The sequence below is a fragment of the Cupressus sempervirens genome, chromosome 5 (genome assembly GCF_028749045.1).
Source record: "Cupressus sempervirens isolate cs-2001-9-10 chromosome 5, ASM2874904v1, whole genome shotgun sequence".
Classification (NCBI taxonomy): Eukaryota; Viridiplantae; Streptophyta; class Pinopsida; order Cupressales; family Cupressaceae; genus Cupressus; species Cupressus sempervirens.
The window spans coordinates 397,796,814-397,815,529 of NC_143122.1; positions in this window are offsets into that span (position 1 = coordinate 397,796,814).

Here is an 18,716-nt window from a genome sequence, read left to right on the forward strand (position 1 = left end):
TCAATCTTCTCCTCATGAGATTTAGCCTCAACAACATACTTTCTTCTTGGTCTCTTTAATGCTCCACCTTCCTACTCTATAGGCTTGGCTACCTATTTAGCCTTTTGTGCAGTGACTCTTGTACTAGCCCTTGCGGTAGGTTCTATTGTTTTAGGCTGATTAGGTTTTGAAACCTTCTTTGGTTTTGTCACTATTTGTGTCTTTTCCTTTCTTTTCTTCTTATTAGTAGTTATAGGTGCTTCCTTAGCTTCTTCCTTGGCACCTTCATTAATTTCTACTTCCTCCTCTTGTTGATCCTCTCCTTGACCTTGTGTGAGTGTCAATGGTGGTTGAGCCTATGTGTCCTCTACTTCTTCATCATCTTCCTCTTTTTCTTCTTCCTTGGCTCCTTCACCAAATTTTTCTTTCAATTTCTTCACCAATTTATTCTTCTTCCTAATCATATAAGTAGTCTTCAATTCCATAATAATCTTTGATTTATCCAAGTCATAATTACCAAAAGCTTTGTCTTCTTTGTCCAATTCTTCTATAAGTAATGCGATGATTGCTACAAAGGCCTCATCAACATTAATCTCATAGCCTAGTGGCCTTAGCCATCATACCCTAGGAATTGTTGCTTGAACATATGTGTGATCAGTATCAACTAGGAAGCAAACATCATCATAATGTTTCTCCACTAGTGAGATTGTTATACTTAATCTCTTCTTCATAGATTGTTTAAAATATTCAAAATAACTAGTCATTAGTAACTTAGAGTTATCACCTAATTGTTCAATGAATTCTCCTATCTGTAATGCTATTGATCTATTCACCTTCCATGCAACCTTACCAAATGTCAGAAATGTATTTTGCATTTAGAAGAAAATACATACCAGAATAGATCCAAATTTACATTGTGCACTCTTGGTTTTCCTTACAGATCCTAAATTCTCAATCAATTGTTGCAACTACAACTCGGCAAGATCATAAGTATGATCCTTCTTCATAATTTTTTAGCCCATATCCACTAAAATGCAAGGTACATTATTTAATCTTCTAGAATAATAAAATTTGTGTGTTATGACCCTCATTGCAAAGGCTATGAGGGGATCTTTGATAGTGTCAATGGTCATTCCCCTTTTGTTCCATATATACCCTATGTTCTTTTCAATAACTTCATTTGACTTACTTCTCATAGTCTTAGGCTGATCTAGGGTTTGATACCCTGTTACCCTATGAACAATTGTCTTTGTGATTTTAACTAGCCCATTCTCAAACCATACTAAGCTATCATGAATTCTTCTTATGACAATCTTAGTCCACTCAGTTTTGAAGATGTTGGGGAAATCTAGGTCATGAGTTAATCCTTTATTCTCTATAATTTTGAATTCCTCCTTCAATGCTCCATTTTCACATAGCTTCCCATATTCTTCTTTGATTTTCATGTCTCTTATGCTTCCTATCTTACATGTGTAACAATTCTTAACATCTTGAATCATCAAGACTTGCGATGGTATCATAGACGATGCACCAGTGGGATCTTTCTTATAAGCTATATCTAGAATTGCCTTGAAAATAGGTTATTTAATCTCATTGCTAATTAACTAAACATTCAAAACCCCTTTTCCCTCTACACCTTTCTTTTTAGAAGAACTAGATGCCATTACATATATCTAAGGATTTTGAAATTTGAAACTGTGTAGCTTGGCACATGGTAAATACCTTATAAATCTTGCTAAAATGATGTCAAACAACAATTTAAATCTAATACAAATGCTTAGATGAAATTCTCCAGATTTCCTTTATCTCTTTGTGTTCTTTCTCAAATTCAAATGATGTTAAATGAGAAAAAATCAATCAAATACTCCTTAAAACACTATAATTAATGCTAAGTGGTTACACAACTATAAGCTTAGCATCAATTGATTTTTGGCTCACTTGACATCCACATGTATTTCCATGTGCTTGGAAACCACTAAAAGCTCAACCTCAACTAACCAATTTTGTTATCCTAGCATCCACTAACATTTTACTTAGCAACCATAAGAAAATTTTCCATGCTCGGTTGTAACATGAAAAATTAACAAAACTTAAAGATTTATCCTTGATTTCTAATAACACTTTGCATATTTATTCATGCATATGTAATATTTTCAAAACTAAATCCTTGGAACTAGTGTATGGTATATCTGTTAAATATCATTTCCACATACATCTTGATTGCTTAGTTTGATGAGGAGTGATCACTTGATCCATTGGGTGTAGTGATCCTATCTATGCTTGATGTGCTACAATCCTCCTTTCTCTTCCATGTCTTGTTCATCTCATCTCTGACATTTTCAATATTTACCTTTTCTTTACGTTTGTTGAACTCACAACTTGGTGCCTTCGACCTTGTTGAACAATATCTATTGATGTGACTAGTCTTCAAATATCTAAAACATGTGGTTTCACTCAACCACCTTTTGTAATCACTTCTAAAGTGTGTTCTAATATAGTTCTTAGGAACATGTCCATACTTTTCATAGTAGTGACAACTATACCTTGTATTATGGTCCAAATTATAAGATTTGACATTGTTCTTTGCCTTTATTTTCTTGTTTGATAACCACTTGGGTTTGGATTTGCACTCAAAAGCTCTATTTTCATACTTTTAATAGTTATTACAATATCTTTCAAATCTTTGAGTGTGCATGGTCTTGGTTCTGCATTCATATGCTCGATGACCTTGTTTATTACACTTGTGGAAGTGACCCATGTTCTTCTGCTTACCATTCTGATTTACATTCTTTCTCTTGCACACATTAATACTATGTCCTAACTTACCACAATTATGACAAGTAGGTTTTAATTTCTTAACTTTTTCACTTTTGGATGATTCTCCTTCTTCATTACTAGTATATCCTAGTTGAGATGTATCATTGTTATATCTAGGAGGTCTCATCAATTGTTCAAAGTACTTGATGGCTTCATTTGGTTTATTAAAACTTTTAGCAAACTCCTTTTCCCTTTTTAGACCATTGCTCAACTATTCTTTCTACAACTCCAGTGTTGTTATCTCAATTTCTTTACTATTTATTTAATGATTAGAAATCATGACTTGATTCATTATTTCTAGTTGCATGTGAGCAATCCTATTTACTTCTGATGGTTTCTCTTCTAGTTTGTTGGTCAAAACTCTTTTGTCATCTTCAATCATGACTTTGTCTTCCATAGCTTTATTTTTCTATTTGGTCACCTCACATAGTAATATGGCTTTTGATTCTTGCTCTATCTTAATATGTCTGATCTCTTTAGCTAGGCTTCTATTCTTTTCCATTAGATTTGCAACTATGGCATCAAATTCATTTGAGTTTCCATCTGCAAATAGTTTAGTAGTGTCCATCTCTTGGTATTGTGTGTCATTCTCCTCAATAGAAATTTTGTTCCTTCTTCTCAATGATTTCTTTAGATCTTCTCTTACTTCATTCAACTAATGTAAAATGAGTTGTATTTCGATCTCCTGGTTCTCAATAACTTTTCCCAAATTGTAGACTTCCATTTCCATGATCTTTCCTCAAAGTTGCAAAGCTTTACTTTCAAAGGACTTAGCTCTAATACCAATTTTTGGAATTACAATAGGAAAAGTAAACTATGAGGAGGGGAGGGAGGGGTGAATTAGTGCTTTAAACTTTAACCCATAAAAAAATTCACCACACATCCATCTCACAATTCAATAAGTAATTTAAAATACCATGTAAAGCATATACATCTAAATTATGTAAATAAGTAACCATGCACACATATATGGCACAAGATATCATTACCAAGAAACTCTTCAATGAGAAGATAAAACTACGGTGGGGATGACACCCACAAATCTTCACTACTATAGTAATAAAGTGTATCCAATGAAGGTTACAATGTTTGATAATGAAATATTATCTACCCTGTGAAAAGTTTTCCTTGTTAAGGCTTACAAAGACTGTTAGGTCTTACCCTATTAAAGGATTTCAACACCCTATTAGAAGTGTACTTGATTAAAGGACTTTAACTCACAACTAAGTAAGCACTTTGTTAGAGGATAATATAGCCTATTAGGACTACTCTATTAAGAGATTTAACTAAATCACCTATTAGAATGTCTCACCAATGATCCTATGATTAACACGTTGTTGCTTGATATCAAATCACCTCTATACTATTATATACTTGATCCTTCATGATCAGATGTCTCTCTGATGTTCAATGTTTCCTTTATTTGTTCTCCTTTAACTGATTCTATAATGCAATTTATATCATAATACATTGGTCACCATGAATTTCCTATTTGTGTATGTAAATTATCCTTCTCACTCATTTTAAATTTAGGGTTTTTTCCTCCTTAAGAAGACATAGGTGACTTCGGGTTAAGTATGAATCAACTATTGTGATTTACCCATATTGCCACTTAAACCTTCCCTTTACCTAATTGGATGCATGTAACGCATAGGGATTCCCACTTAAGATTCATCCTTATCAAAAAAAATCATAATTCAATCCTTAAGTTAGCCCAAAAAATGGTTTGTATAGTAGTTTGTGCCAATACAAACAACTATGACAAAACTGTGTTACTCGACATCTAAAGTCCCTGGTGCTTGGCACTAACTATGACTTCAATACTATCACTTAACATTTAAATGACTTGGCAATTGAATCACTTGGCACATACTATTTGCTTGGTACTTGAATGACTCGGCACATGAGTGACTCAACACTCATTGTTTACTCAACATGCATCAACTTTTATGTTGTGCTTGGCATATGTTACTTGTTCAGCATGAACTAAGTAAATGACTTAAGTGTATAGATACTCACTTGTCAAAAATAATCTAATATTAATACCTTCAACATCTTCTTTGATAGAAAATTCTCCCTCTTTGATATTATACCAAGTTCTTCCTCATTGACATCACCAAATAAAACTTCTTTTGATATGATAGCCAATCTATCCCTCTTTAACATCTCATGCCAAAGACAATATTCAATGAACATCAATGTACCTCATGTACTAATTCATTTTCAATATGCCTTTGCCAACACTACATCAAATGATTGATCTTCAACATGCTCTAGTTGATGCATCACTAAACTTCATTTAGTGAGCTTTAGATAGGGGAATGACCCCTAACTTACCTCTTAGATACATAAATGCATCACTAGGTAATGGCTTAGTAAATATATTTACAATTTGTTTTTTAGTATTCACGTATTCCAATCTTACCTCTTTATCTTGTACCAATTCTCTCAAAAATGATATTTATTAGAAATGTGTTTTGTTTTGGCATGCATCACAATATTTTTTGATATATTAATTACACTAGTGTTGTCACATTGTATAACCACTGGATCCTTGATTTCTATCTTTATACCTACCAATAATTGCTTGAACCAAACAATATTTGAAAAATTAACTTCTGCTATCACACATTTTGCCTCTACTATGGACTAATAAATACAATTATGTTTCTTGCTTGTCCAAGACACTAGTCTTTTAACAAGAAAGAATGCTCCACCAATAGTGCTCTTTCTGTCATCAAGACTTCCTGCCCAATCAATATCTGTGAATGCTATCAAATCCAAATTGTCTTCTTTTTTGTACCATAAACCATAGTCTTAGTACCTTTTAGATAGCTCATGATTCTTTTGATTTTTGTCATGTGATTTTCTTTGGGATTTATTGAGAATCTTGCTACCATACCAACTGCTAATGCAATATCAAGCCTTGTATACACTACATACTACAATTTTCCAATCATTGATTTGTATGTGGTCTGATCTACCTCAGAATTATCAACAAAAATAATGAAATTTTTTTTCTCCACTGTAACTCTTTATTCCAATAGGTCCACATAATTCTGTATGTAGAAGCTCTAATAATTCTTTAGAATGATAATTCTTGCTTTTAAAACTAGTTTTTCTCTTCTTACTAATTTGAAATTTTTTGCATAGACCCATATCAAGTTTCCTCAAGTTTGGAATACCTCTTACTCTTTTGTTTTTTCTTTTATTAACCAAATTATCAAAGTTTACATGACATAATCTTTTGTGCCATAACCAAATTTCTTCTACTTGAGAAATAAAACATGAACTTTCATTGAGATCTAGATAGAATAAACTACCTTTTCTTTGTATTTCAGATTCAACTAGATTTCCTTTTCCATCCATCAATTTGGCCTTCCTGTTCATGAATTCTACCTTGAATCCAATGTTATTCAACTGTGCCACACTTAGTAGATTATGCTTTAGTTCATCAACCCAATAAGCATTGTCACATCTAAGTTCATTGGTTAATGAGATACATCCTTTTCCCTTTATGCAACAAAGTTCATTTTTCCAAATCTCACACTACCACCATCATAATGTTCCATGTGTTCAAACTTTATTTTGTCTCTAGCCATACGATGTGAGTAGCCACTATCAATAATCTATGTATCATTTTTGCTAACATGAGATATAAGTGACATTTTATCTCCTTCATCATTAGATTCATCTTTTACAGCAATATATACCATTCATCTTCACTATTATCAGAATCTTTAGCCATAAAACAAGATTTCTTACCTTTTTTCTTATAGTTTTTGAATTATTTCTTTCCTTTGAACTTATTGCTTTTCTTTTCATCTTTGTCTTCTCTATTTGGGCACCTTATAGCAATGTGACCACCTTCTTCACCAGAAAAATAAATTAGAGGAATCTAACCTTTGTATTTTCCTCTGCCTTTGGAATATTTCCTTGCAAGTAGGGCTTCTACAACTTCAAGATCATTTTATGAACTTTCTTCCTCTTCTTCACTTTCTAATTGATTGGATTTTCATTTCTTACCCTTTTTCTTGAGTGAAAGCTTGGCTTCAAATTTAGACTCAATACCTTTTGGACAAGGGACATAGTTATCATAGTTATCCAACTCAAAAGATATCAATCTTCCAACTAGAGCACCAAAAGTTATATTGCTATTTGGATCACATCTCATTTCTTGAATAATAGGCACTCTAATTGTATAGATAGAAATAAGGGTTTTGAGTACCTTTCTTACAACTAATTTTTCATCAATTTCTCCTCTAGATGCTTTGATTATGCTCACACTTGCTTTAATTCACTCAACATATTTTGCAATGTTTTCATCTTCTCTCATCTTCATCTGATCAAATTTTCCTCTGAGATTTTTGGATTTATCTCTTTGTACATTATCATCTCCTTCATAGATGGCTTTTAGTTTGATCCAAATATCATAAGTTGTAGTACAACTTTTGACTTCATCAAATTCAGTATAATTAAGAGTAGAAGCAATGTCAATCATCATGATGTTATGATTTTTCTTTTCAGCAATTTCTTCAATTGATAATGTTTTAGTAGGAGTCTTGTATTCACTATCAAGATATTTACAACCTGAATAACTAATAGTTACCAAATCTAACCTCATAAGTCCTTACCATGCTACAAAGTTGTCTCAGTTCAACTTGGAAATATCTCTTCTATAAGACATCCTGATCTTTAGGTTTTTTCCTTGAAACCTTATCTGCAAGCATCAAAAGCTTAAATACCAATTGATGGAAATATAAGAGGAGTAATTGAGAGGGGAGGGTTGAATTAGTTACCACAAAAATAAATCCCAAATCCCTTAGACATCAATATAAATAAAAATTGAATTATGTTGTAACTTAGTAGAGACAAAGGAAACATGTTGTAACTCGGTAAATATTGAAATGACTCAGCAAATGCATATCATGAAAATCTTAAGATATTATCTATGGTTAATATTACTTTAACTTAGTTGCATACATAAAAGAAATAGAATGAACACAATTGACACCAAGATTTAATGTGGAAACCCAATTTGAGAAAAACCACCAATTGCAACTAGTTACTATTTTTCACTCTTTTGAAGTGAGCCCTGTTAGAAGCCAACCCTATTAAAGGTTACAAAACACACTATTAGGTGTGGCCCTATTAGAGGATTTAATCATTCTACTAGGAGTGGTCTTGTTAGATGTCTTTAGATAATTCAATAGAAATGTACCTTGTTAAAGGACTTATAAATAGTTGTTAAGCCAACTCTATCAAGGGATTTAAATCACTACTACAATGGTTAGAAAGTAACAATGAGATGACCTAATTTCTAATGCAACTAAATTTCTAATTATAGATCTCAATTCTGGCTTGTATACTTGATCTTTCTTAATCAAATGTATCTTTGCATCTCAACAAGGATATTCTACCTATCCTTCTAATTCACTTCCTCTATTATCAAATCTTCAATTATGTTCCACACATTCGATCCTCAACTTGACCTTATATTTATATCTTACACATTGTCAAGTTAGCTTGAATATAACTTAGGATAATTAATATTCATCCCCTTAGTCAACTAGAAGCAACAACTCAATCATTAACTCAATATACCAAAACAAGAAAGTCCTTTGTGAGCTGAACCTTCTTAGTAGACACTTACTCAAAAATGATTTTCTTGTGTTAACCAAGTGAACTTGGTTAACATTGGTTTCATCCAACATTTCCTTCATTAACTAGATGAGCTCAATTAAAACTCAACTTCTGCAAACTTTCCTTTATCACTTGAGTGAACTCGGTAGACACTGTGTTCTAAACTAGGCAAACTCTAGAATGCTCAATAGACTTAGAAAACTGTCTTCAATGCCCGAGTGAGCTTGACATACACTAACTAGTAATGATATGACATTTTGTGTAACATCAAAGAAAATTCACAATTAATCAATTATTTCTAACACTATCATGTAATATTTTATCCGTTTTGAAATCTAAATATTTTAGGCCATACAATCTGAGAAACCTTATGGATTAACTTATGAAGTTTTTTTCCATTTCTTTCATGTGGTAAAATGTAGATTTACCTAAAACTAAATAATTTTAATTTCTAAAGTAATAATCTTATCCAATACTACATTGAATTTATTTACATGAATTATTTTTATTTTATTTGAATCAAGTCATAGCTCTTTGAGGTAGTGTTGTTATCTCATTTATCCAAGCTTCTAGATCCTTGTTTCTTCCTTCTTTAGCTTATAAGGAAAGTATGACACAATGTTTGTAGAAGAAATGGTCACTATTATTAGTTATATCTTCTATTATCCATATACCATATATGCTAGAATTCTATATATAGCTTGCAACATGTCAAAAGTACCTCGAATTTGTGGGGGAGCATGTGAATTTATTTTTGTGATCTCATAGGTTCTCCCTAATTCAAACCTAGAGGATTTCCTATGTCTTTACAATTTAGATAGCATAACTTTATTTTTCATGAAGAAGTTAGAAATATAATTAATATTCTAGAACCCTTCATATACCTCATCACATTTAATAAGATCATCTTTATGCAAGAATTCAGAATTTCTTTTAGGTTTCTATAAGTGCATTGTTTATGTACATCTTCTTCTCTTACCCTTTTAGGTTTCTTTCCTTCAACTATAACAATAGGGGTTGCTTGGTGAACTACAATATAATTTGGTATAGGAAGGCCTTTCAAACTACCAATTTCACTTTCCAATCTCCTTTTCTTGTACGCAACTTGTTTATTATCATGTTTGTATATGTTTCTCTTATCTATAATCATTCAATCCTTTCTCTCATGTGTTTCATTTGGGCTCTATTGAACATTTCCCTATACATTAGATGTAGACCTTATGGCATGCCATATTCTCAATTAGTGCCAAAACACTTAGTCATCATGAGGAGATAGTAGTGACTGAGCTAGGAGATAGAAGTGTGTTAACAGAGCTCATGTATGAACCAAGTTAATTGTGTTAACCAAGAAAGAAGTGAGTAGTGTCAACTGAGTTGAAAGTATCTACTAAGTTGTAGTGTCAAGAAAGTTGATAGTATCTACTGAGTTTTAGTATCAACCAAGTTGATAATATCTACTAAGCTCAAATGTAAACTAAGTCAGTTCAACATTCTTATTTTAGAATAATAACCAACCAGGTCAACTAGTGTGAACCAAGCCAACTTAGTTCTCTAAGTGATCAGTATGAACTATGTTGGAATTTACAAGTGGGAAGAATACTTTTGAGAGGGGGGGTGAATCAAAAGTACCAAACTTTAAGCTATAAAATTTTTAAATGAAACCAATACATGCATGTAACATATCTAATTAAAATAAAAGTAAAGGAATGCATGAAAATAGAAAACACAATATTTGATCACCCAAAAACCCTCCAAAATGAGAAGGTAAAACTGGGGTGGGGATGACACCCACAACTTATCACTGCAGCAATATGTAACTTGTCAAGGTTACAACATTTGACCATCATCAATGGTCTGCCCTATGAGAGGCCTGCCCTATTAAAGGCTCCAACACCCTGTTAAAAGTGACTTGTCTAAAAGATTTACAAACATTCACTTGGAATGTCACCCTGTTAAAGGATTTACAATATGGCTATTAAACCAACCTATCTTTATAGGATTTTCATTCTCCTAATACAATGGCTAGAAAGTATAATAGAATGTGTTGACCTAATAACTTACAATCTTCAATTGTTGATTTTAGATTGATGTTTAGTCCATTCTAATTTGATCCTCATTGAATTGCTATGACTCTATAAAAAGTGTTGATACTCTATTTTGTTAACTAATACTACAATGTTGTCCTTCTTCTTCTAAGTCTTTTCACCCCTTTCACTTCCTTTAAACTTCGCTAGTATTCCCTCCTTGCATGCATTTTCTTCTCACATACTCTCTCTTGTACTCTACTAAATTATGAGGTTTCTATTGGTGTTTGAAAATGTTATAGGTTTTCAATTATCCCCATGAGAACATGACACATCTAGGGGCAGCTAACTCCCATTATCAACACATCCATTCAGACACCAGGCCAACTATAAGGCATGACCCTTCTTCTTCTTCAGGCTCTGCAAAACCTAGGCGAGTGGACCTACAGATTCTTTATATGGTACTAGTTGTCAAAGCATACACTAAATCTATTATGAAGCAAATAAAAACCCCTATATCTCCTAATGGCCTATGAAACAACATAGATCTACAGTAGCTAGGTGCAAACCTATGCTAGTCATAAGTTGAGTGAGTGCATTCTAATATAGCTCTTCAACATGAAAGGGAAAAGCGTTTGATTAATAATGTTGATATCAGCAAGACCCAAATATGAGCAACAAAATCTAGTGATCCTATTTCTGGTTAGTGCCTTATCTATTGAGAAATTAAATGAATTATAAAAATACATCTTTTGAAAATCTGAGACACATTCCTACATCCAGATCCCTGATCTATCCTTCACCTTGTGAATAGACATTTGCTTCAGATTTGAATCTCATACTCAAAATATCCCACCATGAAATCTGCAAACCTTGTGATAAATACCAAGCAATTAGATGGCTCTTTGATCCATATGCAAGACGTTTTAACCACATACATTCCAAAATGAGATGCTACCTAATCTATGATCCTTGATCACAAAGTAGAAAGATTACATATCCATAAACAAGAGACAAGACTCAAATTGAATTTGGAAACCTTTGCTATATTTTATTCATTCTCCTTGAAAATGAATACATGAAAGATGTACAAAAAATAACTCATAGATCACCTAACAAAAAAGAACTATCTGCATAAAACATACATGCTGCTCAATACAACAGAGAAATGTTGAAGAAAGTAGGTGGAATCATAGTTCTGGATCCAAAAAGTGGTCTCATAGAATGACTGCAACTTTCCTACCAACAATGGTCTCTCAGTCACAAAAAACTCAAACTCTCACAATGACAGAAAGAAAGAAAGATATAGAAGAGAAAGAAATCCCGAATCTGTTCTAAAGAGGACAAGTGTCCTCTTGAAATTCAATCCTATGCAACTGAGTAACCTCTTTCTTCTTTCATCCCATCTAATCTTCTATTTCATCATTACATTGTAACAAATTTGCAAAATATCCCCAGCTAAATGATAAAATCCCTTATTTGCTAAATATTTGATTTGCATCAAAATGCTGATAAAACTTCATCTAACTGACTCAGAAATTCCCCCAATTAAATTCTCCTTGTCTTTTACACATATTCAAGCTATTAACTTGCCAAAAATCACAACTAAACTTCTTGATCTAAAAATAGTTGCAATTCAGGTAACTGAGACAAATCCTCCTGTAGTTCAAACAAACTGATACCTATGCAAAAACTAACTCCAAAATCAGAAAGTTTGTCTTCTCCCAATTTCAACGATATATAACATCACCTATCTGGCCTCTTGGAAACCTCCTAAAAGTCATTTTGAAAATGACTCCTCTGCTAGAAACTCATGTCTGCACATTTGATTTTTTAAATTTGAAAAATTTAAAAAAATCTAAAGTCAAAACTTTAGAAAAAATATCTCGTGGATGACTGAATGTGCATTTTTTATAAAAATAATAATAAAATATTATTATATTTTATTCTTTAATTTCAATTGCCTTTGAATTTGGGGTCAACCTTAAGTTTGACCAATACCACGTGGCATCTTCTGATTGGACTGCTTGTCGCATCTGCCATGTCATCGAACACAAGACCCATTGCCACATGTCATCTTCTCGCTAACTCGCTATGCTAAAACTCGTGCATCTTTCGCTTGGCGAGTAAGCGAGGACTGCTAGATGTGCCACATGTTGCAATTCCCTTTCATCTGGAACATCTCATTGTTCGTCAAATTTCTAAAAATTTTCAACGACTTGCTAAGTCACTAGCCAAAATTTCTCAGATTTTCTAGCTAGTGACATAGCGACTAGCCGGATTTTTTTCTTTTTCGACACCTATCCCTTGCTGACATCATCCATTTGATATGCATTTTGGTTTAAAAATTACTTCTTGCTTCCAACTGAGTCGGGTCCCACAATCAATGCTTCGCTTTCCAAAAGCCTTCAGTCTTGCCGACATGAATCTTATTGCATGCAAAAGTATTTAAATATCAAAATTCTCATCCATACTACAAATGTGGGATACTGAAATTCGTGAAAACTCTGCTCCCTTCATGAGTTGATGCTCTGCCCTCTATCTTTGCAGGCTATGTGGGATTTTTCTTAAACCTCTTGTGGCCTTTCCTTACTAGCCAGCAGCCATGCTTGCAGTGGTTTCTTTGTGATATGTTTCCCTCCATTTTACAAAGCGCAAGGAAAGCCTTTGAAAGCATTTGGAGTTCTTCTCAGCCGACATGGATGCTTAAAAATGTGGGTGTTCAATTACAAATTCATCAATTTCACACCTACTGTGCAACCACTTGAGCCAAAATAGATATAAAATTGAATTGTGCAGGTGTCAATCGAGATCCTGATAATCCTTATTCACTTCCAACACTTACCTCGATCAGATTTACCAGTCGGTGCAGAGCCTTTGACATTTATCTGATAAACTTGTCTTCATTTTTCAAATGTGCAAATTATGATAGTACGCCATATTCTTCTTATTTGGCGGCTTTCTCATAGGAGACGTCTCCCTTGTTTTGGCATAAATTCCTTTTAACTGCTGGTGTCTCCTTGTTTCTCTGATACGTGGATTCGATCTGCAACATTTTTGCTCTCTTCTAACGTTGACTGCTCATTTGGCGTGATCAGCCTTTGCTATGCATAGACTTCTTTAAAATCTACAGCTTATGTCTTTTTGCATCTTTAGCAGTGCATGGGTTGCGGGTTACTTAGTTCTTGTAGGCATGGACTTCCTTCATTTGCATGGCAGTGCTGACCATTCTTTTCAAGGCGTGGCTTCTTTTCAGTATATTCCTCCCTGCTCATGCTATGAGCCTTTCTCCATCAGATGATTCCCTTTGATCACATGGGAATCATTTGGATGTGCTGTGACTTCTTTGATGGTGTCTACCTCTGTGTGGATACTTTTATTTTTGTGGACTTCTAATATACTGGCTGCATGGTCTTTCATAAATGCGCCTTCTTTCAATGTAGGGGTGCGGACCTCTCCAAACTGCGGCATCAATCTCAAACAAGCTCCAATTTGACATAGCTCAAACATAAATGTGATGATCTACCAATGGCGTTGTACTGCAAAAGGGGGGGGGGTGCCATCAAATTACTGGTCCTCATCTGCAGATCCCTCTGTTCTATTCATATTGTGCCCTGCCAAAACACAGACTCTGCCCTTTTCCTGTTGATGCTCCTTCCTTAGCATGGAACTTTTGTTATGTGTTTGAAGTTGTCCTCTACCTTATGCTAAAACCATAGATGTCATCTATCTCAATGATATGAAATTAATTTCTTTAAGCTTTCATGACATATCATTTTATGTGGTTTCTTAAAAATAGAAGATTGGGAATCTTTTGAAAATGTTTTTAAACATTAATTCATTTTGAAAATCAGCCCACTAAAGACACCCACTTCTTACGTGCTTAAACTTGGTACCCATTCATCCCAGAAATATCTTAGGATCCAAAATGATAATAAATAAATCATTTCCAATTTTATATGCAACCAAGAGCCTAACAACTTCTTCAAACACATATAATCCTTATCAGTTCTGATGAAATCAGTCGGACCCCAAAGTGGGTCTGACTAAAAAAAAAATTTCGTTTATGGATAACTGATCTGTAGACTGATCCATAGACCCTCTCGAATTGACTGGAATCAAATTTGATCACAAATTGATCGTTGAAAACACATTTATTCTACTCTTTGAAAACTGTGACTTTCTAATGACAGGGCCTGTAGGTTGGTCTTAAAAACTAATTTAAACATCTGCCATAACTCTGAAACTCAACATATATCATCTCTCTAACACATTAAAAAAACTTGTCAGATCTCATTGTATGATGACATCGGGCTCAAAAGATATTCGTCGTCAAAGTCACCTTCTCAGAATTGCCTGCAAGCAAACATGCTAGAAAATACTAAACTGGCTTTGGATTCGGCTCAGAAAACTGGGGCATTGGTTCTCTGTCATGAGGAAAATGTATTTCTATGATTTGGGCTCATGAAAAATCATGGGACGCAAATGGCGATCAGTCAAAGTCGGCTACTCAGAATTTTACAAACTGGACATGCTGACAGAAAGCATTTTTTGCGAATGGAATTGACCTGGAAAAGTGTGCAGACCGATTCATCACGACTTACAAACTGACACACTTGGAGTATTTTTAGTATAGAAAATAGTGGTCCAATTCATTCGATCTCACCTATCACAGATCAAGAGATATGATGTCATGAACAAGGGTTCCAATCAATCTGTAAATGCTGACACTAGTAAAAAGTTAGAAATTCCATTTGGAATCGCATTTGAAAACTGATCAAGCGAATTCGTCAAGAGCTGAAACTTGAAACATGACAAGTATTTGATGTCTACAATGCAAAACAAAAGGAATTTCAACATTTGGGTCAACTGGTTAAAAGTTACAACACGTCAAACAAGGCTTCCCAAAAATTTGAATACTTTGCAAAAACATGAAAGCAGTAACTGACCAACTTTGAGGGATTCAAAACCTAGTCAAACGGACTCAAAATGACTCAAAATCTGAAACATAGGTTCTCAGTTATGGACACTAAACATACCCAAAGTGGTGGGTCATGAAACATTCCTGGGTAAAAGATATTCAAAAGAAAACACAACCTCCTGTCACTGTTTGACACGGGTGAAAAAGCAAGATTGACAATTGTTCAAAACAGGAATTTGCCAAATAGCTCAAAATGATGATTTGACTTCGTGGAATATGTAGACAAGCTGAATGGAAGGTCTTAGAAACATTACACACCATTTATGCATTAACTCAACAATGAGGTACATAGGCTTCACAAAGCATTTATAGGCCTGAATTTTTCAATAGTGCTCAAAATTGACCATGCAATTTTAAGTGCCAACAATTTCAACCTCCTTAAAAATGTTTCATGACTTAGGGTTAGGTATGAATCTATGATTGAGATTCATCCATCTTTCCTGCTCAAATCTTTCTATTTTTTCGAATGGTTGCATGTTGATTTCATAGGGAATTGAATAGATTTGATCTTATCTTTTAATCCTTCAAGATTCATTATATGTCAGCTCAATCCTTGAAAAGAAGAAAAGAATTGGCATTATAGATGAATGAAAATATGTACACACAAGAAAGAATTGAAGATATTTGTAGAGAAATAATTTTAGATGAAGCAGATGAAATTATAGAAGATCTACTTGGAAGGAACCTTATTCTATAAGAAGAAGTTAGAAAATTGAAAAGAGAGCAGGAGATTCATTCAATAAGGACATGTGAAGTTATGGAATAGAAGAACAAAGATGAAAATGACAAAGAGATGGAAAATGAAGAAAATATATTACTCAACACCGAACTATATGAAAAGGATAATTAAATCCACCAACTTTCACTACATTAGGGATATATGATAAATAAGTTGAATAGTGCAGATCAAGAAGTTGTCAATCTAAGGACAAAAAATGATAGACTCATAAATGATCTTAGAGAAGAAAAAGAAACCAATGAAAGAATGATGATATCACAAGAATTTAGGGATCAATTGGATAAGCTATCTCAGAAAAGACACAAAGGGAAAGTAGGATTGGCCTACACTGAACAAGGAGAATCATCACACCAAGGAGTTCAAAACAACAAAAGACCTACATGTAATCATTGTGGAAAGTTAGGGCATACATAAAACAAATTTTGAAGCAATGGAAAGTCAAAGTTTAATGGTAAATGTTACAGTTGTAACAAACATGGACATAGAGAAAGTGAATGCACAGAGAAAACTAACTTTGAAGGGAAATACTTCACATGTAACAAACAAGGTCATAAATCTTTAGAGTGTAGAACCAAGAAGTTTAAACCTATTGAATAGCTTTCTAAAGAAATATTTGGTTGGGATTACAACACATGGTACAAATTTTATCTATGTGGAGAATATCGATATTAGAGCTAACTATATTAGGACTCACTTCAAGAAAAGGAATCCTAACAAAAGATGCTATGTATGTAAAGAACTTGGTCATCTAGGAAAGAACTATATGAATAGAGCTATAGTTGAGGATGAAAATAAATCAAAAGATGAAAAGATCAAGACTCAAATGAAGTAGTAATGGGTGAGGAAATCTCTAGGGAGCTCAAGAAAAAATAGTGAAGTTATTAACACATAAGGAAATGAGTTGGGTTATCCATTCACCTCTATATAAGCAAAGAAGGAGACCACTGGAGTTGTAAACAAAGTCATATTCTACATTAGTTCTAGTCATGCAAATATCAAAGTCCAAATTAGCATAATAGAAGGACTAGGAAAAATGAAAGAATCATGTCAAGTCTTAGTTATAATCAAGCTGTTAGACCTTTCTGGGTTACTCAAGCATAACCAAGAAAGGTCAGGTTCTATGACTCAACTAAGTCCTATGACTTAACCAAGTAAACTTGATAACTAGTTACAACTAAGCTTCATGACACATTCAAGTTTAAGGGCTTAACTAAGTTTATTTTACATACCATGGTATAGAGAATTAATGAAGCCCTAAAATTGATATTATAGTAAAAGGAGAAATCAAAGGTTCTTTTTTCACCATGAATCCAAAGATCAAATAGAGTAGAGCATTCTTTGAGCTCCAAGTAATCCTAAAAGAAGTTGTTGAAAAACTAAGTTGTAGGCAAGTTTACTATCCAAAGTTCTTCATCAATCGAGCAATATGGCATCTTCATCAAGAACAAAGGTCAGGAAGGGTTCTAAAATGTTGGTAAAAATGTAGATTTCAAAGCACCAACTTCAAACTATACCCTTCAACCTATGAAGAAAAAGATTCCAAAGGAAAACACTCAACCATTCCTCCCAAGGTACTCCTTATTCATGATGTGAGTTCATTTTATCACTATTTGATTCAAGAATTGGGAAATTTCAAGCTAGATCAAGCATATAGTGCATTGTGTGAGAATGAAGTGTTAAAACTAGAACAAAACCATCTAGAATTTAAGGGATTGACCCAAATCCTTCATATGCCAAGGAAATTTTGAGTGAAATGGATTAGGTTTATGTTGTATTGAGTCCACAACATGAAATTTTAGCTAAAGCAACTAGTTTTAATCACCAAGAAGATGATCCATTAAATCATTGATTACCCAATGATGGAGAAGTCCAAAGAAACCAAAACCCTAGGATGTGTAGAGCTTGCTAAGCCAACCCTAGCTGAATGGGATGGAAGACTCATGAAGTTGAATAACATGATTAACATGGAAATCAAGTTTGACATTCATGTCATATCTCACATGATTTACAGTTCAAGCTAACCAAAAAATGTGGCTTGTGAAGTAGCCGACTTGGAATATAAAGTTGTGAAGAAAAACCTATCATTTGACCAAGCTTCAACAAATTTAGTTGAGAAAGAACATGGAGAGCATCTGAGCCTCCAAGAGTAATTCATGTCAATTTGGTTCACTTTTTGGCTATTTATTCTTTTATGTGTTAAAATGCTTCCGATCAAACATAACTATTATATAAGAGGACATCCCCGTGCTATATCATATCAATGATTTCATAGATAAAATGGGTGATAATTTTGAAGGCATCATGGATGCATATTTTGAGAACTTCAAGGAGAAGATGTAGAGTAGGTTTAGGATCTCTAAATAGTTGGTTGACTATGATTAAATGCATATTCAAGTAGTCAAACCTAGGATTGTCTGGGTGAAACCTCTGGCATATGAGGTGAACATTGATGAAACTAGAGACATCATTGATGTTTTCATCAATGAGATTATAGATCCTAAAGGTAACTATTTTGGAAAATATGAGGAAGAAA